Source organism: Ochlerotatus camptorhynchus, unplaced genomic scaffold (genome assembly GCF_037179485.1).
Source record: "Ochlerotatus camptorhynchus isolate MF236.1 unplaced genomic scaffold, CSIRO-AGI_Acam_v1.1 ptg000213l, whole genome shotgun sequence".
NCBI classification, from domain to species: Eukaryota; Metazoa; Arthropoda; class Insecta; order Diptera; family Culicidae; genus Ochlerotatus; species Ochlerotatus camptorhynchus.
The window spans coordinates 7,280,670-7,306,784 of NW_027040703.1; the positions used below are offsets into that span (position 1 = coordinate 7,280,670).

General features: G+C 37.2%; 1 protein-coding gene across 2 annotated transcripts in view; it reads right to left on the reverse strand.

Annotated features, from left to right (window-relative positions):
* The window catches only part of Lapsyn (Leucine-rich repeat activity-regulated protein at synapses), a 38,804-nt gene extending 21,802 nt beyond the window's left edge, over window positions 1-17,002 (reverse strand). Inside the window, exon 1 of one of the 2 annotated variants that reach the window (XM_065224692.1) lies at window positions 16,302-17,002. The gene's annotated coding sequence lies outside the window, so the exon portion shown is untranslated. The remainder of the gene's footprint in view (window positions 1-16,301) is intronic. The other variant, XM_065224693.1, reaches the window with a different exon arrangement.
* Window positions 17,003-26,115: the final 9,113 nt, after the last annotated feature.

Consider the following 26,115-nt stretch of genomic DNA (forward strand, 5'->3'; position numbering starts at 1 on the left):
CATGTTCCGGCCATATCTCCGGAACTAGTTGACCGATTCCAAATGAATAAAATTCTATGTGACCAAAATACCTTTCATTTGGCGATTGTTGCGTCCGATTCGGTCCAGTGGTAGCTGAGAAACATGTCGCCCAAAATTATGTAACACACACATACGGAGATGGGTTATTAGGCCGAATGGGTCACTAGGCCGACTACGTAATTAGACCGAACATTTAATAGTTGTTCACTTTTCATGGTAAGGCATCTATACTGTGCAAGATTAACAGTCAGACTACCAAGCATTGACCAGAATTGTTCCGAATTCTGATTATTTTCGAAAAAAAAAACTTTGTAGAGTAAAAGACGGAAAAAACACAAATTTATAAATTTCTCATCAAAGCTTCCAATCGGAATCACAAATTACCAAATGCCCTGGCAAGTTTCATAACAGGCTTTTAAAATATCGGGAACAACTCAAAAGAACTGATCATGTTTAAAAGAAGATGTAATCTTCTAAAATGATGAAATCCTATTTTTTTTCATACTTTTGAACCCTTAATTCCCATATATTTTTATATATAGTACTAAAATTCGAGCTAAAAGTATTCCTAAAAGTATTAACTCGTCGTTTCGACATCCTGTGAGTGCCACGAAGAGAGGTCGTGATTCCGCTCCAGCTGCTTGAATGAATATGTTGATAAATATTTATTTATATGCACCAGAAATCATACCAATAAAATAGTTATAATTTCCATACTGAATTTGTTTGTTAGGATATTGGTATTATTTGCGATTATTTGAATATATAGAATTGAATATTTTAAAAGACGTGAATGTTTTGTTCCTACGGTCGAAAGAGATATGAGTGATTCTCACTCCCGCGGGTTTTTTTTTCTTTACCTAAAACAATTGAAGATATAAATTATATGATAAAGATACATATTTACAGAAATTTGTCCTCAAACACGAGAATCATCCGAATTTCATGCAGCATTAACCAAACTAGATTTTGACTATATGGACATCTATTATGTATAAGAGGTGTACTAGGCTACCCATTTTGCACACCAACGCTTAAGCAATCGAAAAGGTCTATCGGTCGAATTTGTCTCATACAATAAATTTCTGATGAATACACATAATGATGTGCTAATTTCCCTCAATTTACAAACATATACTTTTTCCTCATTTGAAGTAAACAAGAGCATAATGAAACGTATTAGGCCAACAGTAAATACAGAATCATATCAATGTTCACCGAAATCACGGCACGGTTCAATTAACATCAACGGAATTAATCATGCATGACATCCCTATTCTATACTTCATGAGTACCCGCCCGTTGACAATGATCATTCGATTAGAGCTTCCTCATTCGTTCGTTCGTTGACGACTTTGACGGTACCTACATGTTGATCAATGAATTTTACAAATAGCTATTCGTTTCGGTATTTGTTCCGGCCATTATGGCTTTAAAAGCACGCTCCATTGAGAAAGAAAGGTTCTGATGATGCGGTCGAAGTGCGATGTCAATATAGGTCATGTTGTATTTTGATTTGCGTTTAGGAAATTTGTGGTTGGAAGAATTGTAGCGTTTATTTAAATTTGTGTCAGTTGATGTTGTGTTGTCTTTTTTTATATTGATTAGCAACGCTATAATCATACATTTAGAGGAATGCGGGGCATAGTGATCAGGTGGGGCATAGTGAGCTTCCTGTGCCAATAAGAAATTGATTATTGCGACCTACTATCAATTAATTTGTTTCGAACAATTAGAGGTTTGGGACTGTAGTGCGGGATGCTCATTATGCCCCTCTTACCCCTACTCGTATTATAGAGAACGTAACTTGTTTCTCATGCTTTCAACTATTTAGTTTGCAATCAGCACAGTCCAACCGTGTAATTTATTTCCTTTTCCGATTCATACCAAGTGTTCGGTCACGGGTTCCACGGGAGTAAATCGTTAATTGAATCTACATGCAATTAAACGCACCCAATCTCGCCGTTCATCTATGCGCGGGAATTCAAACAAATTAGAGCCTCCAACTGGGTTGTAATTAACAATCCGCGGTATCATATTTCCAGACCGATTTGGCTACCGCTCTCTGCTTGGTCGTTGGTGCATTCTGTGATTATTGTTGTTGTTGTACGGCGCGCGGGTGTAATTGATAGGAGTGTTCCCTCATTCAACTTTGGTTTGGGCATCTCACTTCACACTATGCCAAGCCCAGTTCACTTTTCATGCGTCCGCTCTGTTTAACGCTCGAATTAATCACTATTGTTATCGGAACTGAACGCTCGTCACCTTTACACAAATTCTGACACTGGCTGTTTTCCTCTCAATAATGTATGCAAATTTTCTCTTTAGAGCAATAATGCTTCACTTGATTCGGTTCTTGGGTTTCAATGGAGTCGGCAAAACTGTTTGCAGGAAATGTCAATTTTTCAATTTGGGCGTACCGGGCGCTGAAATCGCCAAGATCAGTAGATTCAAAATAAACGATCTCATTTTTTGATGTTCAGTTCAGTTAGTCTTTGGTGCGCCATAGCCCCCAACGACGTATTGTTTTGTTTCATACCGTGGTTTGCTTTGCATTAGTCCAAGTTTGACACACTTGTTTGTTACATGTGAGACAGCTTTAATTGGTTTAATTCTGTTTAATTGAGTCGAATATGCTGCTGCCGATGCCGGAATGATTGCTGTGGTGCTCGAGTTGGCAAACCGCGTGTCACGATCTTTTGGAGGAGCATTCCAGCAAATAGGGCGATTCATCAGCATCCGAGAGTGACCACCAGTAGATGCGATGAGCGGTGCATCTTCACGAGATGTTTGCTCTACGATCTATTGTTGCGGTGACGTTCGATTCAACATCGCAGTGGGTAGGGTTGTTCGGAACTAAGTGGGGATGGTTTTGTATTTTCATAGCAAATTGATGCGATTGATGTTCCGATATGGATCGGTTGGGATGTCGTAAATTTGAGTGTGAGTTAGTGCCGATGAATGATCGTAAATTGAGGGTGATGTCGTTGTAGATGTTCACCATTAGTCATGAATTTCTGAAGTGTAACTCCTACGTGGGTCTCCCTTGAGGTTTATTAATAATAGAATAATATAGTCAAATTGTGGGGGTTTTAGAACATACTACGTCCTTAAGAATTTCCATCCTAGAGAACTTTGGTGTTCTATCGCTAAAGCACAACACCGAAGTTATCTACTTTCCAACTAACAATCAAGGTTTTATGAGGGTCCTGTAGGTCATGATATAGATTTGTAGAATGCTTCAAAATCTCGATAAAACTTGTGATGTTACTTGGGTTCGGCCTAAAAGTGCTTTCTTTCGTTCTATCTGTACAAATCATCTAAAAATTTTACATCTGTACACAGCAAAAAAATAATTTTGATATCACATCAAAGTGGATGCACTACAATCATGTCGAAAATTTCATGTAATTTTTATGACCACATAAATAAACAAATGCAGTAAAAGCAGCGTAATGTCAGTTCATGCATTGTATTAATGATAATTTTGTCCTTTTTAGCAAGTAATATTACACCATATTTTCGACATGATTGTAGTGCATCCACTTTGACGTGATATCAAAATTATTTTTTTGCTATGTAATAGAATTACTGTTCCTAATTTCATCCGAATTATGAAAGTAAATAACTGAAAAAATATCAATTAGTAAATAATCATCATAATTCATCGTTTTTAAGTTGCTTGATCAATTGTTGTTTCCCACCGTGACGGAATCAATCTTTGACATAAAGGATGGGACGTAAACAAACATGTCATGTAAAATTAAGTGCTGCGAGACTGAAAAGTTCGTTACTGGACAAAAAGTACGTTTGATTGAGCTGAATTTCGCTTTTGTTTTGTCTAAATTTTATGTCCAAACTGACGCTTGTATATGTCACTCTCAGAGTAGCTAAATTTACATGATTTTTTTAAGTGTGTATTAACATGAAAACAATCACAAATCGGCATTCCCGAAACATACACCATTTGAAAGAGGAGAGTTTCCCTGTCATTTTGAGACTACTGAATTATTTCATCGGAGTACTTTTTATACAACATAAAGGTTATTTCCCAAGTAACAATTTTGGTTTTATGAGGGTTCTGTAGACCATGATTTAGACTTGTAGCATGCTTTAAAACCACTATAAAACTTGCAATGTTACTTGGGTTAACACTCCGTATACGATGCCTCCGAAAAACGTGCAACGGCAAGTTTGCAATGGCATAACTTAGCCATCTCTTAATGAATTTCAAAAATTGTGGTACCTTTAGAATTCCTAGGGTTTGTAGATGATTTTGATTGTAAAAAGATTGAAAATAGAGTCGTATACTTTTTTTTAAAAGCGCAAAGAGTTGTTACACGTTTTTTTTAAAGGTGTGTTAGTAGGGTTTTGCAAGCGCCGCAAGATCTGTAATTAAGATAATGGGCACAAATGTTCACAATTAGCCAGAATACAGTCATGGTTCCTATATATGGATCCTGGAGACAACAGAACGGTCCTCGAAAAATCCGGAATATCCGTAAAAGTGATCAATCCATGAACCTGATCCTAGAGATCTGCGGGTTTTTTGAAAACATTAGGAATTGTAATATAAAAAAATATTTGGGGTCGTGACATAAACATGTATCTGACTGCCTCCGAAAGATCCGGAACATCCGTAAAAGTGGACAATCCATGAAATTGATCCTAGCGCTCCGCGTATTTTTAACATAAGGATCTGTGATATAACAATGAATTTGGGTCATGAACCCAGATGGCCATCGGACCGTCCAGCGGAAGATCCGGATCTTCCGGAGGACGTTCCCATGAACATCCAGGTTCATGTTTATGTCACAAACCCAAATTCTTTCTATCATCACAGTTCCTAATGTTTAAAAAAACGCGTAGCTCTAGGATCAGGATCGTGGATTTACTACTTTACGGATGTTCCGGATCTTCCGCTGGACGGTCCGATGGCCATCTGGGTCCATGACCCAAATTCATTCTTATATCACAGATCGTAATGTTAAAAAAAGTGGAGCACTAGGATCAGTTTCATGAATTGTCCACTTTTACGGATCCTCTGGTTCTACTTTAAATGACATAGTCAGTTGAATTCAACTAAGTTGATCAATTGACTTACCTTATCTAAACCCAGCTTTAATAGAAGATAATGATGTTTTTCTGAATACTTCTATTTCTTGTTCCTTATTGTGTTCTTAACAGCTTGATTAGCGCAGAGAACTAACAAAATGAGAATTTAGGATATTTGCTTGGAAGTTTTTTTTATTGCTTGGGAGTTTTTTTTTATTGCTTGGAGTAGCACTTTTATGATTCAAAGGTACGTAGACAAGCATTGCTTTGACAGCATAGAGTGGCTGTCTTAAGCATTCTAGGTCTTCATTGAAAACCTGGTTAGCTCGTAAAATTAGCTTCAAATTAGTATGGTAATGTTGCTGCTATTGCAATTTAGTTGGAATTACCTTACAGAATTTTGGAAATGAAAGCGTTGTTTTTACTATTTCCCATCGGAGGAATCGGCCCGCGAATTAGCTTTTGTTATAGCATATTATTCGGAATAATTTTCTTACAGAGCTGGGTCTTATAATGTGCTCAAGGCAAAACAAATATAATGGGATTAAAAACAAGTGTTTCATAGGGGAATTTACGTATTCTCGTCAATCTAAGCAGCGTCCGCACTTCTATTAGCATTTTGTCAGCGTTACGCACATATATCACGTGTCTGTTTGTTAACATTCATCTGCTGCTTGCTTCTCTATCCATTCCAATCGACAGAATTTTTCAAACCGGTTTGAAAGCGATTTTACAACGCTGCAAACTTCTCAGGTGAGTGTGACTATTGTCGGCAGCCTCTTTTTCTTCGGCAACCTTCCCATTAGAACTGCGTGTTAACCAGCTGTTCTATTATCGGCAACTCGAAATCAGCCCCATTTTGTAGTGCGTATACTTCATTTGAAGAAAAATCTGGCATAATAGGATTGCTCGGTCGTACAAATATAATCAGATTGAAGCTGAAAGACTAAAGAATCGTTTGAATACATTCAGGGAAGTGTGTTGATGGGAAAACATAGTGAAATTATCGTTTAAATTTTGGTTGCCGAAAACAGTCAATGGGTGCCGAAGCCAACATTTACCCTATGTGAAATGCAGAGTGAACCGGGAAAACCGGAAAAAGTTGAAATTTGAAGTCACCGGGAAAATCCCATGAATTTAGTTGACAAATCTGGAAAAATATACCTCGTCCTCTCTACGAAAACAATAAGATTTCAAGACCTTTGGACTGGTCTAGATTTTCAGGATAACTACAGTCACTTTGAAGAACTATTAAGAGATTTTTAGAATTTTTTTCCAAAACAAATTTGAGCAGATTTTAGAATAAATTCTAGAGATAACACCAAGATATTTCAGAGAATAGCTTTAGGAGAGTTTTTACTAGATCTCTTTAGAGTGAAGAGGATTCCAGGATTCTTGAAAAATACCAAGGAACGCGAATTTTGAGGGCCCAGTTCCAACATTATTAGGCGAAGATCTATAAGGATAGTTCTAGTATAATTCCAAGCGCATTTCGAAAGGAATTTTTAGAGAGTGTTAATGAGAATTCCATGCAATTTTCAAACGAATTCCTCCAAAACTCCAAGATAATTCTGAGCAAAATTTGAAGACAATTCTCGGTGGGAGAATTTCCGCTGCCAGGTGGTGTTCGCAGGGAAGGGGGATTACAAGTTTTGCTCACAAAAGCTAATAGGCCCTTTTCAGTTGTTGGTCTGAGGTGAATTCTACGGAGAATTTCATGCCAATTTAAATAAAATTAAGCTCAAGTGTAAGAATTCACTTGAAAAAGTTTAAAATTCCAAGAAAGGATGAATTTTAAGATTTTTTTGGAGTTTTCTACAGAGAATTTCTGTACTATTATAAAAAAAAATCAAGGGATTTCAAATTTATTCTAGAAGAATTTTAAAGATCTATGTGAAAGGAAATTAATCTAGAGGAAAGGCTTGAGAACAATCAAATAAAAGCCTGTAAAGTTTTGAGCGCAATTTTCATACACAAATAGTGAAGATATTGAACCTGTCGCAGACCCAAATTCAAGATCCAGCAAAGGTGTTGATGTGCTAGAAATTACCCATTTAACCTTAGGCTTAATCGCATTCAGTTTTGTGCTTAATGAAAATACCTAAACCGCGATCATTTCCAAAATTCCGGGAGATTTGCTGGTCACCATGAAGATGAAGGAGATTTGGATGAATGTATGCCCCTAGGGTAGAATGCGGATCCTTCCCGTTTTTGACAACACGAGATTTATGCCTTTTTTGCATTCTATAAAATGTATGGAACGCTTCAATTAATTTGAAATTGTACTTGACCACTCTTCATTGGTTAGAGGTCCGTGTGGTGTTTCATGAAAAATGTCCATAAAGCACTACTATATTCTGAGGAAAGTTATAGTTGATGGGGTTGTGTTGCCAAAACCGGGTAGGCACTGCAACTGGATATTTTTTTAATTACTGGAAAATCAGGGAATATCAGGGAATTTTGTTTTCTTCGTTTAATCGACACCCTCGCCTGGTGTCTCTTAGAACTATACCCCTACCCGGATGCTCACGAAACTTCCCTTAAGCCGACCTTCAAGGCCAAAATAGCGAAATTTTTGGATTCATTTCTCGTAAAGTAAGCGACATATTTCAAAATGGGTTTCACACATTTCTAGATAGAGCTGGAATTAGGGCCTAACTGCTTTTGTAAACAATGAATTCTCTTGATGATTTCTAGAAATTCAAGGCTCGCCCACGCAAACCAACATCTTCATCGGGTAGGGAAAGACTTCCCCTATCCGATGCTTAGGTTGGTCTGCGTGGACGTGCCTTGAATTCCTAGAAATCATCGATAGAAGTCATTGTTCACAAAAGCTGGTACGCCCTAATTCCAGCTCTATCTAGATTCATTGTCTTCGAAAATCAGCTTGAAATAATGCGGTTTGTTTTTTTAAAGGAGAACTAATCACTAATCGACTGCGCCAGAATGAATTTATGTCGTTTATTGTCGTGCTGTAATGTAAACGAAGCCTACCGACTATAGGGTGTCCCAGAAAGCATAAGCACACTTTCAACTCTTCGTCATTTCTACTCCGATGAAGTTCATCAGTTGTTCATCGATGTGTGTTGTTGTTTAATTATTGCTCAACAAGTTTGTGTGAGTGCATTTTTTTTTTACAAAATCATCAAAATGCGAGGCATTTCCTCGGAAAAGCGCAAACAGATCGTGCACAAATGGTTCACTATTCGCAACCTATCAGTAAAAGAAATTGGCGAAAATGGAGGAAGTAAGTTTCGGAGCAGTCCAAATCGCCATTCGGAAGTTCGGTGAAGAATTTACCTTTGAGGACACATCGAAATCTGGCCGTAAACCGGGACCAGTGGACCGATAAGTGGAACAGAAGATCATTAAGCTTTCGTCAATAATAAAAGTGTCTCTGTTAGAGATTTGGCCAAAAAAACTGAGAACATCGAACAGTAACGTCCTACGTGCCAAGGTAAGAAACGGGCTGAAAACGTTCAAGAAGCAAAAGAAGCTGAAACGGAGTCAGAAATAAGCCGCATCCATCTCAAACCGAGCTATATGAGCCCAATGAGGTACAGAGAGAGGTGAAGCAGATCGTGAAATATGGTTGTATAGTCCTCTCCAGGCGGGTTCGTATTGGTGAGATTTTGCGTGTGTTAGTGAGATGAAATTAATTAATTAATTTAGCTTTATTTAGGAGGCTTTCAGCCTTAGGCTGGTTCGCCTCCGAATGAGATGAAATTTTTTGTTAGCTGTGAGAAATTTTTTGTTTGCTGTAAGAACTGTCATTCTAATGTAAAAATAAACAACAAAACAAAAACAAACCCTACCCTTGCACGATAACAGTCAAATACCCTTTTATGAGTAACATTTAACCCGTTTTTAATAAAAGTGGCTTTACTCATTAATGAGTACATTATTTTAACAACAATGAGTTTCTGCTAACAGAAGCAAATAGTTACTACTTAATTGGCATAATAAATTATTCATTAATTAGTAGTGCCACTTTTATCGAGAATGGGTTCACTTTTATTTATAATTGGATGTTTGATTCTTACCGTGTACATGACAGTATACGCTAGTATGTGTAAAATTATATTATTAGTGTAGTGTTCGTGAGGTCCTGCTTGGAGAACTCAATTAGTAAACCAAAAAATCAACGTAAACGCAATTAGTGACGTCACTAATTGCTTGTATCTTACATGGGTTTCACTCACACAACTTAACCGATTGCTTCATCTCGGTCATCCAGCTCATTGATATGAGCCTGCTGTGTGTAAAATTGGCGTGTGTTATCATGGACGATGAAACATACGTCAAATACGTTTCCGGGAAACCAATACTACACAGTCCGTGATGGTTAGGAAGTTGACGATACCGGTAAGTAAATTTTCACCGAACAATTTGGTAACAAGGCCATGGTTAAGCAAGCGATATGTGAGTGTGGCAAGTTTATAAAGCCATTTGTGACGAAGGATACGATGAACACTGACATTTACGTTCGGGAGTTTTTGAATCGGCGTCTGCGGCCCATGATCCGTCAACATGATGGCTCAGTACTATTTTGGTCCGATTTGGTGTCAATGCACTACTCGAACCACACGGTAGACATGAATCCTCCGAACAGTCCGGAGGCCCGGTCAATCGAAACTTTTTGGCTCCTTTCCAAGGGATATCTATACGGAATCACTTTAAGGTAGCGAATTCAATCGAAGAATTTGAAAAAGACTGGACAAAATCGGCCAAAATTATCGCCAAGGAATCTGTGCTGAAGCTCATGGGCAGCGTCAGATCAAACCACTGCTCCTTGGCTTACGATTAAAGAACCTGCGGATTATTTCATCATTCAATAATAAAGTGTACTTATACTTTCTGAGACACCCTATATCCCTAAACATAATTACTCGGCAACAAGGCGCAAGCCAGCTGTACTCAGAATTAATATTTATGCAGCGAGTAAATTTGAGCAACTCATGATTACTCAAAATTGATCAAAGTAGTCGCATACGAGGTCGTACATTCATCAACAAATAAAAAAAAAACTGTTTGAATAAACATCAACTGTCAGAGTAATCTTTTTCAAATTATTTTATTATAATGATACAAATACTCCAGTCCAATTTAATCCATTCACAGCGCATTACCCTTATATCGAAGACATCATATCAAGAAGACTGGAAACTTTGCCAGAATCCAAGCGACAGATACAATAGCGCTGCGCTTGAGTGAAGGTGGAAGCAACTTGATTTGTTGTCTTCGCTTATATGTTAAGTATTGGACAAAAATATGAGCAGGATGTGTGATTTTAAGATTATCCAAGCCGTACATCCAATCCAAATCAATTCATCCACAAAGATCCTTCGCATCCGTCTAAAGTTTTGGGAAATCATTTGAAGGGTCTAAATGGGATATTTTAGCTTGGATTGTATGGTTAGCTTGGGGAATCGTAGAGTCAAGTGGAAGCTTTATGGGGTATGAGTGGACAATAAGGTAGAAAATTCAGGCCTATTCTGCGCGGCGTGTGAGGTGAGGTGAAACGCTCTCACTTGTGATGTGACAATTGTCACCTTGGGTGAGGTGACTCTCCGTGCAAATCAAATGGAGAGTCACCTCACCCGAGGTGACAATTGTCACTTCACCATCACTTCACTGTCACTTCACCTCACACGCCGCGCAGGATAGCCCTGATTAGCTAGCTATATAAAAAGCTCCGTAGAATATTCCAGCAACAGTGAAATCATTGTCGAAACATCCAGAAAGGCGTGAATTATGATGGGTCGCTTTATTTTTCTAGCAAATTAAGGGTTCACATTTTTAACTGTGAATTTACGCAATTGAAACTACATACAACGATTTTTTGAAGAAGGACACTAAAGAAGGTTACGAGCTTTATTTGGTTTGACCGAGCTTAATGTTTTGAATAAACAAATGTAACTAGACGATAAAAAGTTTCTTTTCCATCGAATCCATGACTATTTACGATAAAATGGAATTTATTTAAATAAATATTCTAGAAAACCATGTGAATCAGTATTCAGCTGTAGTAGTGTAGTAGTAGTGATTATGCATGCAACATCAAGTAGTTATACTAGAGAAGTAAGGGGTTGCCTACCAACATTTTTCAACGATTTCCAGCTGAACCTATGTAAACATGTTTTTATACCTAGAATAAAACGAAGGTTATTTGATATTATTCTATTAAAAATGTTATGAAAAATGAATTGACTCTTCTCAGAGACGCTAAAACACTTGGATTTTTTACGGATACAATCCTTTCCATGTTGATGGTCCACATTGAATGTTGATTGCCTGAATTCAATTCAGGTGAAATCTGTTTCGCAAGGTTTAGCAGAAAAGGTACGAAGATTATGGAATTTGAAGATAATGATCCAGTATAATCCGTCGATAAATGATGGTGGGTTGTAGACTTCTGGAATGCTTGCTTCGTCAAACTTTGACATTTGGGAAATAAACACGCACAAAACAGGTTGCTGTGTTACCGTGCATTCAATAATGAGCAACTCGAGTTACTCAGAGTTACTCAAAATTAACTCCAATATTACTCATGATTAAAAGCTGACTTGCCCCTAGAGTCCTACGTCAAAAGCTAAAGTTCTACATAGCGATCATAGGTCAACTCTTACTACACTCGCTGACTCACCGAACCGGGTATCTGTACCTACTGATCACAATGTGACGAATAAGTTAAAACTTTTAAATTATGATGTTGGTCCCACCTCTTACCCCTACAAAGGTTTGAGCCCGACGATTTAGCTTTAAGATAATTAAGTATAACATGTTAACCAGATTAGCAAACAAAACGATCTGGTTACAGTCTGAGTGCGGTGCGGAGTCACTCGAAATGGTTGTCAAAAAAATCCAACGATCAGGATCAACACCAAGGCTTACGTCCCGTAAACAGATTCGTTCGAAAGATGAAGTATTGGGATCAACGTTCAAAATGTTATCCTTAAATTAAATTGCAAAGTAATGAAGTGTATCTCAAAGACTTGCCAAATTTATTAATTCCAATGATAAAGTAATCGTACTTTATTGCAATAATCACTAAATAGTGATTGTAAACATCCTCAACAAAGAAAACCTGATCATCAAAGTAAACGGATGATATTGATCAGTTTCTTACTTGATAACTATTTTAAAGCTTATTCCGAAAATTTATAATTATTGTCTTAATTATGCAATAGTAAACAAATAATGAGAAAGTCACGAAAGAGTTATATTTTTTGCTCTGGAAATTTTTTTTGAGCGGTGTTGAGAGGATGTAAACAAAGGAAGGAAATGAATATTTTTCAAGTAAAATAACTTTAAAATTGAAAGTGATCGACTCCGCACCACTCAGGTTACAGTTACAGATCTAGAATCCCTCATCAATTTTCAGTTGCTTCACAGCGATATAAATGTGAAAAAGCTAAGCGTCTACCTCTTTGTTCACCCTAAAAAGTTCACTAGTTTATTTTTTATTTTTATATTTTTATTAATGTGATTTTTAGCCATTAGAATATTCACAAGTATGTTCAGCGATCAAGAAACAATCAACAAAGTATCCATTTGCTCTAGCAACCCGGTAAGCTGATGCTATCATAATTTTCAGCAATGTCAGGAATGCTCACGATTGGGATTTTTTGGTTATGTCTTTTCTCGATTCAGATCAAGCTATGTCCTCATCCGTGTACATTGCAACAAAGCAGGCAAGCAATATATCATTATCCTTCTACCACTCGGATCGAGCTATGTTACAGAGCGAGTTTGTCATGGTAGTCGTAGCAGCCGGTTTGTCTGTATCGTTGGTTGCTTTATGGGTTTGGATTCGCTGTACGAGTTCCTATAGTAGCTTGTGGAGACTCCGTATGTAACTATATAATGCTATATGCCCCGTAACGTGTGTAGATCACCTTTTCGTGGTACGTTACGGGATATAAGATCTACCACCGATTCCTAGTCCTGCCTACTTCAAACTAGGGGAACAGGAGTTTTCAGTAATCCAAGGAACACATCTTAATCCTTGTTACTTTTTATGCCTTGTTGATAGTGACAAGACTCGGCTTTGTCTACCGAGGATGATCTTGAAACAAGGAAAAAAAAATGAGTTGGTTGTCTTCATCTATGTGATTTCTAATCTTCTATTCGTTGTTCCCTAGTTTGAAGTAGTTAAGGGGTTACGCCACCCTAGGATTTTCAAAAAATCGATTTTTTTTACATAAAAAGGTACTCTGAAGTGTCAAGAATAAGAGACAATTGGTTCCATGTCGAACAAATTAAAATTCCGAAAGTTATAAGCGAAATTACAAAACTTTGCATCACGCACCTGAATCTGTACCTCAAACTTCAACCGCGTTTTTTTCGAGACAACATTTCTCTCCGAGGCCCACACGATAGCATCTGCAATTTTGACTCAATTCGATCTAGACTTTGACGATTACATTCTCTGATTAATTATCTAGAGAAATACATACGAACATTTCAATTGATCAAAAAATGCAATTGTGGTAAACAATTTTAGAAACAAATTTCAGACGAAAAAACTGATTTTTTGCAAAAACAAGTACCATTTGCGTAAAATTTATTTTTTTTTCATCTCCGTATGTCCTTCTCTAGGTAGTCTTATATAAAATAAGAAAAATCACTCGTTTTTGTTCTAGGTTCATATTTACGACGAAGAAAGTGTGGGCCGCGTAACACTACACGGGAAGCAGTGCCAGGAACTCGCAGTGCTGCCAACTGCCACACATGGTTTCCCCTTATGAAAAAATACTGTAAGCACCCCTAATTCAAGAGCCACATGTGAAAAGGGCATACAAGCTTTTTCTAAACAAACCTTTGTATGCTTTTTTCTAGCCAACCGAGGGTCGCCCACGCAAACCAACAACATCATCGGGAAGGAGAAAGCTTCCCCTACCCGCTAATGTTAATGGTTTGCGTTGATGTCATATGGGTGGCGAGAAAAGGGCATAAGAAGGTTTGTTTACAAAAAGCTTGTATGCCCTTTTCACATGTTGTTCTTGAATTATGTGTACTATAAGCCCATATAAGTTAATTTAGTATGTGACTTTATTAAATAACAAAAAAAACAATTAATGAAGTTGGTGCATTTTTCTGTATTCTAGGGTGGCGTAACCCCTTTAGACTAGGGTTCTGATGCATGGTCATTATCGGTGTCATACCTTAATTTTGTTGCTAAGGAATCCAATTTTGACTGACAAAGGGGCGCGCCTTTGGAGGGTGTTTTAACACTCCAAAGGGTATACATAGCGGGACCTTTCAATTAGAGTCGGATCCTTGTGATAAATGCAAGAGTGGCAACTGTAAAAAAATCGAATACTTCATCATTTCTCAATAGTGATGGAGTAATACGACATGCACTAAACTAAGGACACGGGATATACTACAATAGATCAATTTACTGATCGCAGTAGTGTTAGGTCCCTAACAGAGGAAAAAAAATAAAACTATAGAAACAAACGCCTCTAAAGAACCATAACTATAACAGCGTTGCTCATATTTCACAATTTTGGTTAAGTTCCAGTTCTTGTAAAGATTCCAAAATTAATCAACTTTTTTTTTAATATTTGAAACTTTTTTTAAATACACTGGAAACATTCAAACTTCTACAAGACGTTACGCATTAATTAGATATGCTTAACATTGATTTTTTAGACCATTTTAGATGATAAACGAAGTATAGAATTGATAGTTTCGTTTGAGCACGGCAGTGTGAAAATTGAATATAGAAAGTATAAAGTGAGCAAAGATCATGTTTGAGGAAGGTACGAACTGGATCGAGCATTCCTTTTACCAAACTCATCCGTTGGTGAAGGGTAGTGAGGGGCGGTGTGGAGTATTTCCGATGGCCGGTCCGCTCATGTATCTCTGGTGTGCGGGAACGCTTCAGTTGATGTTTTTGAAATTACAGCTATTGTTTCCTCTACCACTGTCGGTGCTCCCGTAGGGAAGGGAAAGGTTCTGAAGTTGATCGATTGTTTATCTTATCGTCCATTAAATACCATGAGCATTCAATAACAAAATCATTGGCTGTCATATGGGGTCTGACAATGTTATGAATCATAATAATTTTAAAATTATTTAAATTTTCCTCTACATTCTGAGCAGCAGCTCTATTTCGGAGAATTCACTTAAGAATATTAGATTACTGCAGAAGTTTTTTTTAAATTTCTCTACTAATACATGGAATTCCTTCAGATTTTTTTTGAGCTTTTACAAAATTCAAAATGACTTTTTTGGTTTTCTCCTGAAATAGAGTTCTAAATAGAGTTTCTCCAAAAGTCGTTAGAGTACCTCCAGGAATTATGAATATTCTTCCAAGAATCCTAGAAAATGCTCCATAGTTATTGAGGATTAGGATCTAGAAGCGTACAATGGCCATTTCACACCAAATTGGACAAATAAGTATTAGAGCAAAAAGTTTGACGCATTCCCGTCGAATCGCCTTGGATGATGAAAGTTTAAGTTGCAATTTTATTTTTTTTCCCTAGAATTTTGGTTAATTTTTAAATTACTCCAGGAAATCTTCACATTTTTTTATGTTATTATTAAAAATGCACAGAATAGGACATTCTTCAGGAATTCTAGGATGTTTTGTGCAGTTTTTAGAGATTGAAATTTGCTTTAGTAACTGTTACAGGAATTCATGAAATGCTGCATCAGTCGTTTTCCTTTAGGAACTGTTAGATTTTCTTATGATATTCTTCTATTCTGAAATTCCGATAGCACTTCAGGAACAATGGGAATTTCTCTTGAAGTTTTTGGATTATTTGTTTCTATAAATATGTAGATAGGTTTTAAACTCTTTTAATGTATTTGAAAACATTAATATTCAAAATTATCTGAATGGTATTTTTAATCCTTCTATGACAATACAGTGGAGCGTAAGTAAAATACTGGAAAAAATATCAATCACCAGAATTGTTGTCGATCGCGTTTCCGTGTGTGCTCCAAAAATATGCGTTCCCATGTGTAGTCGGTAGTTCGTTTTACACACTTGATTCACCAATTAACCAGCAATGACGCATTTGCATCTTCAAACAACGAGATGAGCCTGCAGTCATCCATCTCTGATCGTTCTATTTACATGAACCGAGTAATGTTTGTTTGGGAGACAATTCCCGTTGACAACTGTTTCATCAATATTTTTCATTAATAGTAAGAAACCGTTATCAACATCGCATTAAATTGTTCCTCAACAATTCGCACTAAATACTTACATTTTTTTTTCTTCCGACACGGACACTCTATTCCGGTGTCTGGTGCTGCTGCTAGTGGCTTCGTAGGAGAACAAACACACTTTTGATGAGCGATAACAGCGCGAGGCACATTAAGACATTCAAGTTGATTTCAAGCTCATTTTTTTCGTTGATATCACCTGTGTTCTACGATAGTGACGAAATCTCCTGCTCATTTCTTATCACTGATTATATTGGTCACCTTTTTGTCGTGCTCTGGTAATCACAAGACACAGTATTTTCTTCAAGCTTCAATCATCCACTTTGATTGTCAAAGGTGCTAACTGATATTCCACATCGAACGAGATCTCGATCACATTTTGTTTTAGCATCCTTTAAAGCCCGCTCTTCTCTTGTACATTCCACTTTTCACACTTTATAGCCTTTAATCCCACTGAGCATGTCACACACAGAACTGATTATCGCCTTCGACTACTGTTCGCGTTATCACGATGCCCTTTTTTCCGTACAGAGCATTTAATAATAATTTCTTGTTTCGAATGTGCGTCCCTGAGGAGCGTCAGCCACACCGCGAATGTGAAAAAGATGTTCGCTTTCGGACCGTCGAGTTCCGACCGATTCCGTTGTTCAAGTGATACTAAATCAGTCTAATTTTTAAATTGAAGCGGAAAGACATCATCCTCCTATGCGCAGTCATCGACAATCATCGCCGCCACAATCGACCGGGCGGCCGCACAATGTGCTAGCCCGTGCAACGTAGCCGTTGGTGCCTATCTACTAAGCTTGTTTACGGGAGCGCAGGAGAGTGAGAGAACGATCGTTCTGCCGTTTTCCGAGAGAGAGCTGCCTGGTGATTGGTATAGTGTATGGTTAGGCTTTTCCCTGAAGTGGATGGCCGCAAGTTATACATAAATGCAACACATGAGACTTAACGCTTTTTCTTCCAGTTGGTGTTTCACCTAGTGCTGTGAAGGAGACGCATGGTTCTTTTGTTGTATTGTTGTGTTTTCGGGCTTGATGTTATGTGCCATGGTATTCCATTTATGAAACATAAATTAGACCTACTGGGTGGCCAGCGAACCGGGAAAACCGGCAATTAACCGGGAATTTGAAAAGTAACCAGGAAAACCCCATGGAAAAATCAATAATCTTTAATATACGGTTACATTGCTAGGCCATAGTTTCAGAATCAATTAGAGTCATTACCAAAAATAAGACTTGCTTTTTTGCTGTTCAATGCAGATATTTGTGATTTTCTGGGATTTAATTAAGTAGTCACCAATATTGCAAATTGATTTTGTACTCCAATCCGAATATGTCTTGTGTATGGGCCAAACGCTAAATTGAAAGTATCAATTAATGACATTTTGAAGAAAGTGGCTTAACTCATTATTGAGTTAATTGTTTACCCATTAATCAATAACTATTACCCCATTATTGAGTAACAGTTACTCATTAATGGGTGAAGAATTTACTCATTAATGGGTACTTTAAAGTTAGAATGTAGAGGAAAATACTAAATATGCAGGACTTTGTAATAAAAATATGTGAAAACCGAATCAGAACTAAAAGTGGGATTTTTTACGGTTTTAAACCATAATTATCATGCAATTTTTTTTAGAATCCCCATTATATTAATTCTAGATTTATCATGGAATTCTGCTCAGAATTATTATGGAATTCTTCTTAAACTGTCCGAAAAACTCTTACCCGAAACTCTTTTAAAAACAATTGTTTCAATTCGTTTTTAAAAATTGAATCTTCATCAGTTCTCCCTAGAAATGGTGGGCGTTGGCCAGATTTGGATTTTTCAGATATAATCCTAAATAGGACCTAGATTATTTAATACTCTAGTAAGCTCAAGTCCGTGTTCTGTCACAATGTTTCATTGTGATTAATCAACACTCAAAGGGGTAAAATATTAAATTTGGGACGAATTTGAAAGAAAGGGAACTTGGAGTGTAGAGCGCACTGCCCACTGGACGATTCCGAAGTCTGGCCAAGTGAGTGGGGTATGGGTTTATTTGATTGAACGTCATTTCAAATTTATATATTGATACATAAAAACCATTGGCATTTGGTATTTCAGATAAGACGGAGGGCCCGCTTTTTTTTTCCTCTGTTCGGGACCAAACACTGCTGCGACCAGTAAATTGATCTATTGTAGTATATCCCGTGTCCTTAGTTTAGTGCATGTCGTATTACCCCATCACTATTGAGAAATTATGAAGTATTCGATTTTTTTACAGTTGCCACTCTTGCATTTGGGATCGTCTTTTCTTCATACAATTCTCATTATTCATACTATATTAATCATGATCAGTCTTAGAAAATGTTATATGTTTAAGCCCCGTTCTAGATTTGTTTGTTATTCATATCTTATGCATTGCAGCTCGCGAGAGGTTACCAAATATGGGTTCTTTTTCTCATCCACAATAGTTTGGAGGGAGGGGCGATCTGAGAGCTGAATAGAGGCAAATAAAATAGGAAACACAACACCATAACCCAAACGACTAACCAACGCATAGTGGGGATTTTGGTAGCAAAAAGGCTTGAAATTGTCTGCCGCTCATACCACACATTGTAACATATGACTTCCTTTGAGAAAAATGTCAAGAATTTTATTCGCACGCGGTGATAAGTGCATGTGTGGAGCCAATTTTGCCCCAAAATCCCGTATTTTCTGTAGTTCTGTCCCATTATGATACTTAACTGATTCAAATAGTCAGTACCTTTTATCAGAAATAGCCAATTTGTCTTCTAGTAGTCAGCTTGTGCCTTTTAAAAACTATTGATAACATTTATAGGAGAGCATGGGGTCAAATAAGTCAGATTTTGTAATAAAATATAAAAGTTTTCCGAATTTAAACTCAATACTAAAAAATAAAAAAGAGATCCCTGCGCTTTGGTCAGAGAGCGTATAGGGCATCGTTGTGCCAGATTGGTCGAGGCACATTTCGAGTATGAGAAGGTGGTTACAGTTTGCTCAAAAGTGCCTGAGCAAAATGCAAGTACTTTCAATGATTACCCGTAGTTGCAATACCCAAGCAGCAACTTTGACTTTGTAAGAGTTGTTTATACCAGTATTTAAACTTAAAGAAGGTTTTGAAACTTTCATAAGGTGTACAATGCTGTTTGGGTAGTGAAGGTATAATTTTGAACTAAAATAGGATGCACTCAAATCATTGAGAAACATAACGCATAATTTAAAAAAAAATGCCTGAATTTGCAACCGATGAACCATTCTGATGGCCTATGGGTACCCAAGTAACCATATAGTCGCAATAGAGCTTTGTATATACTCACTTTGCGATAATATGGTTAGTTGGGGAATCCGATGAAAATAATCACTTCTTGAAACTAATCCCGGTTGTATGTATTTCTTTGTTTCTTTCTTTTGCAATTTGCATATAACACCGACGGAGTGCACATTCCAAGTGCTGGGTGACCTAAAGATGACCAGTGACATGGGACGCAAATGTCCTCCCAGAAAAGCAGGGGAATACAATAAAATTTGTTTTTGTTGAAGGATGTATCACAACAAAGGTAATTTAGATGCATAAAACAAATTTACATTTATGGGAACGTAGCACAAGAAACAAGGAAACGGGAAAGGAGACGTGAACATCAAGGTACGATGGAGACTCACTCATCACATTGAAACAACCAGATAAGTACACTTGCTTTTTATTTTATTCTACACATATATCCCAATCATTTTATAACTAAATTCGTGCCAGAATAAAAAGTTTTTTTTTCTGGAAGTGAGAATACACCTGTGTATTTTTGCGGGGCTTATTGTATCAGAAAATGACCTCAGAATGTACGTGCAGAAACAGGCATTCTTGAAATGGGTCGTTTGATGTACGATAGAGCTGTCACCTTCCATCTCCAGGGCTAAAAATATTTGCACATTCGACATACAGAAAATGCAGATAAGTTTCTTCCATAAAAACTCTGCCGGTACAGAGGGCGATGGATTGTACTCACACACACACACACACACACACACACACACACACACACACACACACACACACACACACACACACACACACACACACACACACACACACACACACACACACACACACACACACACACACACACACACACACACACACACACACACACACACACACACACACACACACACACACACACACACACTCACACACACACACACACACACACACACACACACACACACACACTCACACACACACACACACACAATACTAAAAAATAAAAAAGAGATGCTCAGAAAGTGGATTACAATAGTCTAAAGGACAAAACTGATCTCATATCAAAATAATTTACTTTTTTCGAAAGATTTCTGATGACTGAACAGTTTCTGCCGCTGAAATGCTAACACGTGATTTAGGTTTTCTTGCGATAAAAAGGAATCCAAGCTTCAAATGTGCTTGTTTTAATACTGTGTACGGACAAATAAATACATGTTTAGCGCCTGATTTACCCCAAAATCCTCTATAAATTGAAAGCATTTAAACTGGTTTATTGGCTTAAATAGACAATACATTTCTTTGGAAATTTACAAATATACCATTTAGAAGCCAGTAAGTAAGCTTTGATTAACTATTGCAAACATTTAAAGGAGAATGTGTGGTCAAGTAAGCCATGTGTCAAATATACAAGTTTGCTCATTTTGAATGGCATGTTAAAAAATAAATATGTACGCTGTACAAAATAGTCAGTAAATTGGTTGCAATAGTCTATCAAATTAGCAATATGTTTAGACTGCCAATCAAAGATGGTTATCACTGCTCAGTGACAACCATTTTTGATTGGCGGTGGTGTCCACTGTCGTCTTCAGCAGCAGGAACAGCAGTTCTCTAGTGCACAACGAAAGGCTGCCCGCAAGCAGCGAGCTGAAGCCCACATGAGCGCTCATTCACCGAAAAAGGAGGAAGAAGCCGCACCGCTACTGATCGAATTCAGTAGCTCTTCGTGAGTCGCTGTGGGCCATCTATGCCTTTGCGGAATATACGTTCTTCTTTGAGGCTGTTCATAAGCCACGAGGACAGTTTAGAGGGGAGGGGCAAATCCATGGTCCATACAAATTCTAAAAAAAAAATGTATACATGATTGTTAGACTGATGCAAAATTTGAAATTTTCGCTCCACAGCGTTCAAACGGTTTCAAATCGGGTCGTGATTAGCCTCCAAAAGTTTAAACTCATTTGATAAGAAACTGACATGGCACAAACCATTTAAAGTTTATATGGAAATTACCATGGGAAAACAAAACTTTTTGTTTATTGTCTTCTAGCCTTTTTAAATATTGTACTGTCAACAAATTCTATTGTTATTCTTATAGGAATTTTTTATCAGCTACAACTTTGCAGAAAATCGTTTTTCAGCCAAACGTCAAATTAAATAGTTATTAATTGTTTAAGAGATTGATAATCTTACGGCAAGATTAAACAACTGTATTGTGGGCAGTACGGTACTCTGCAGTGTGACACAGTAGCCATGATTTGTGTCCTCTATTTTACGCGCCATAAACACCAATGTTGCCTGCTGAATAGTTGATTGAGCATAATCATGAGACATCAGTGACTTGAATCATTAATAATTTGTGTTCCTTACATTTGATCGAAAAGTGGTTTTAATAAAGTTGTAGCTGAGAGTTTTTTTTAACAAGCTCAGCTATCATTTTCTAAAGTAGAGTGAACTGGTGAATTTTGAGATAGATATGAACCGAAATTATGGTTTCTCCATAATAATTCCCATATAAACTTCAAATGGTTTGTGCCAAGTCAGTTTTTCACTAAATGAGTTCAAATTTTGGGAGGCTAATCAGGGCACAATTTGGAACCGTTTAAGCACTGTGGAGTCAGTCTAATGATTGTCCATGCAGGGGGTGGTTTGGTCCAAAAGCTCTCAATCTGTCCACATGGACTGTGGACAGCCCTTTACAGATAAATTAATCCTAAACAAGACTAAAGTAAATGTTGTATGAGCGGTAATTGATACTCGTCAGATTTGCAGTGTACCACTAACCGCTCAATAAAGTAAAAGCACTGTGGTTCTCAAGAAACTTTGTTTGAGGCATGCACCTGTGCCATCTGTGCTGATTTTAGCCCAAGAAAACACGCAAACAACGTAGATTTTTAATTAAATTTCAAAAGCCGCCACCTTAAGCAAACAACAACAACAACGCGGGACGTATTTGCGAGTAAGTATGTAGGGGAAATGGATGTAATGTCGGCCTAAATGCCCCTAATTTGGGCCCATACATAAATTCAGCAATCGACTAAATCTTCAATAGCGACCAAAAGTATTCATTGGTACCGTCCCAATGACGCGTTTAGCTAGATAAAATTGATAAATAGCATATTTTTAGCGATGGGCCCAATCTTAGATGCATATGCCAACACTAGAGCCATTTCCCCTACATATTGCAATTGATCCGAAAAATAGCCCTTTTTGCAAAAACGAACGGTATATGGAGAATGAGCGTAGACTGGTAAATTGATGGTACACAGTTCAACATATGTTCAAAACATAGAACGTTACTTAAGTGATAAATAAAGGTCGCTTTCACATGCTCCATTCAAATAATTGATTTCGTTAGAATTCGACATTTTATTCTTCTTCTTCATTCCTTTATTTAACGTCGGTCTCTGTTCCGCAATCTAGTGCCAATCACCGACGGACATCGATTGCCATCCATTGACGGTAATCGAATGTGCAGGAAGGCAGCTTCCACACCTGCGTAGGATATCGCACCCATTCAACACACATGGGCCGGGACCAACGGCTTTACTTCCCTTCCGAAGGAAGACGTGACCCCCGTTGGCGAATCTACCATACAATGAAACCAGTGGAAGCGGATCGCGTTCTGATGGAGGAGGCTTATTGGATAGCGGAAGATAAAATGTTTATTGTGTTGTACCTTTTGACTATAGTTTTAAGATGTATTGTATAGTGAACAAGAATCCTCGGCTCTGTAAAGTTAATTCGGTTGAGCCTTATCAAATAAATTAAAAAAATAATCAAAAAAAAAATCCCTAGCATGTTTAATATTTGAGCAGCTCCAGGGCAAAATAACAAAAAAAAAAATATTTGCTTTACCTTCACCGATTTGCATGAAACTTTGAATAATTGTTTATTCGCATTTTTGATAAAATTCGGCCCTTTTGGCTCTCGTATTTTTTTTTTCAAAATAGTGCCTTTGATCTTTTTCAATATATTGAAGCACGTAAACGTCACTTCTGTCAGTTGTAGAGAAAAATAATGTCTTTTTGGGAAAAATATACGCGGTATATTAGAGTTTTTCTGGTTTGTCATTTGGCGTGGAACTGAAAAAAAATCATAATTCAGCCATTTTTTGGCGGCATTCGAAACTATATAGGGGAAATGGATGTAATGTCGGCCTAAATGCCCCTAATTTGGGCCCATATATAAATTCAGCAATCGACTAAATTTTCAATAGCGACCAAAAATATTCATTGGTACCGTCCCAATGACACGTTCATCAAGATAAAATTGGTTAAAGGAAGAAGTCTTCGTGTTATTTGCAGCAGACTGCAGAAAAGTTTAGATATTTTCTCTTCCTATTTACAAAAATGGAAGATTTCTCGCAACGCTTGCAAAACTCAACTTATAATATTTCCACATAAGCCTAGAGCTTCCTTTTTGAAACCTAGTAGTAGTCACATTGTCACTATGAACGGAGTTCCAATTTCCTGGTCAAACCAACTGAAATATCTTGGATTAATACTTGACCAAAAATTAACTTTTAAAGATCACATTGAGGGCATTCAAGCCAAATGTTACAAATATATAAAATGTTTGTATCCTCTTATAAACAGGAAATCCAAACTTTGCCTGACGAATAAACTTCTAATATTTAAACAAGTTTTTAGACCGGCCATGCTTTACGCTGTGCCAATATGGTCTAGTTGTTGCACTACCAGGAAAAAAGCACTTCAAAGGATTCAGAACAAAGTTCTGAAGATGATTTTGAAGTTGCCTCCCTGGTACAGTACTACCTAAGTACATAGAATTTCGAATGTTGAGACTTTAGCACAAATGTCCAACAAAATAATTAATAATTTCAGGCAAAAATCGTTGCAATCCTCAATTGCAACGATTAATTCCCTTTATACTTAGATAAGATTTAGTTTTAGTTTTTAGTTTTAAGATTTCAATTGTTATACTGACATGCAGGTTTAAAAAACCTGTTTAAAATACTGAAATGCCAAGACAGGAACAATGTAAAAACACTTAGATATATATCATAACAATTAAGGCTGGTTAGTTACTGTAGTAACTGGAGCACCTAGGTTAAAAATGAAATGTAATTTATTTTGAATTTGGAACAAATAAAAAGTTAAAAAAAAAAGATAAAATTGATAAATAGCAGATTTTTAGCGATGGGCCCAATCTTAGATCCATAGGCCAACATTAGAGCCATTTTCCCTACTTTACAGATCAATTCGGAATCAATAGATTAAAAATATATTGATAAATTGCCGAGCAATGGTTTTGATAATTTACCGTTACACATTTTACCGGAGGCATCGTAATACCAGTTAGCAACTCTGTGTTTTTATAACCACATTAAATTTTATCCTGACATTTCGTTCCGCAGATAAAGAAAAATTGGTTAACGTTTTCCTATATACAGCATACGATAAAGGCATGTGCCGCTAGATGGACTAATCAAAATTGATCACATCGATCGTCATGTAAGAGGGTTTTCCACTGTCAATAGCTAACAAAATATGATTTTATTTTCGTTTCACTACTACCTTATGAAGAACGTGTTTGACACCGGCGAGTGTTCTTTTCCAGAATTGCTTTGATTAGTTTGTTTTGTTATTCTACGCCACAAATGGCACGTCTGCTCGCTGCATATCTGCGTTGTAGAACCAGAATACGACACCCAAGAAATAGTTTCACTTTCTCAATAACATAACAACAACCATGGCACAACTTATTTAGTTTTGACTTTGCACCTGCGGTCTTTGCCGGGATGAAAGTGGCTCCCGCCACTGACTGCACTATTTTGGGCTCGATGTATGATCGCCCAGGTAAGAATTTGATCCAGGGTCATTGCCTGATAGGTAATATTTACTTTTGTTCAAAAACCTTGAGTGACAGGTTTCCGATAACACGTTTCATCCATGCGTATCGTACTCATGATAGAGGCACGACTTATCGGATTATCGAGATGCAGTTCTGGAAAGAAATCGAATCGTAATGTAAATAGGTCTTGTTAGTAGATGACCCGTCATAATGCTATATGTTCAATTTTCTGCTAAACGAAACATCACGGGAAGAATAATATCGCTTCACCGGTTTCCCAGATTTTGCTGTTATTTTTTTTTCAGCGAGTTACTTTACACTTTATGCCGCTGCTTCTCCGGGTTAGAAGTGCGCGGCGTAAATTTAGAATTAGTGTAAACATTTTTTCTCACTTTATTGTAGTAATCTTCTCTGTAGGGGCGGAAAATGGTAATGTTTAGCCGGCTGTGGAGAGAGGTGAAATGCGAAACCGGTTCAAAAGTGTTGCTATTCGGATGAGGGAAAACGTATCTAATGGACTATTTGTAGAGTGTTTGGTAATGTTCATAAAGGTGGTAATGTGAGAATCGAAGAAATACTCACATTAACTGTTTTGACAGAAGCAATTAAAACTCAACATGTTGTGATCGGCGTCGACTACAGATTTATACCGAATTTGTTTCTGATTTAGTTTAAACCTAGATCGGGTAGCAAAAAAGGTTGTTTTTTGACAAATGTCGATTTGATCGTTTTATTTTTTATTGTAGCCTGGCTTAGGTTAAAATGGTTCGAGGCTCGCA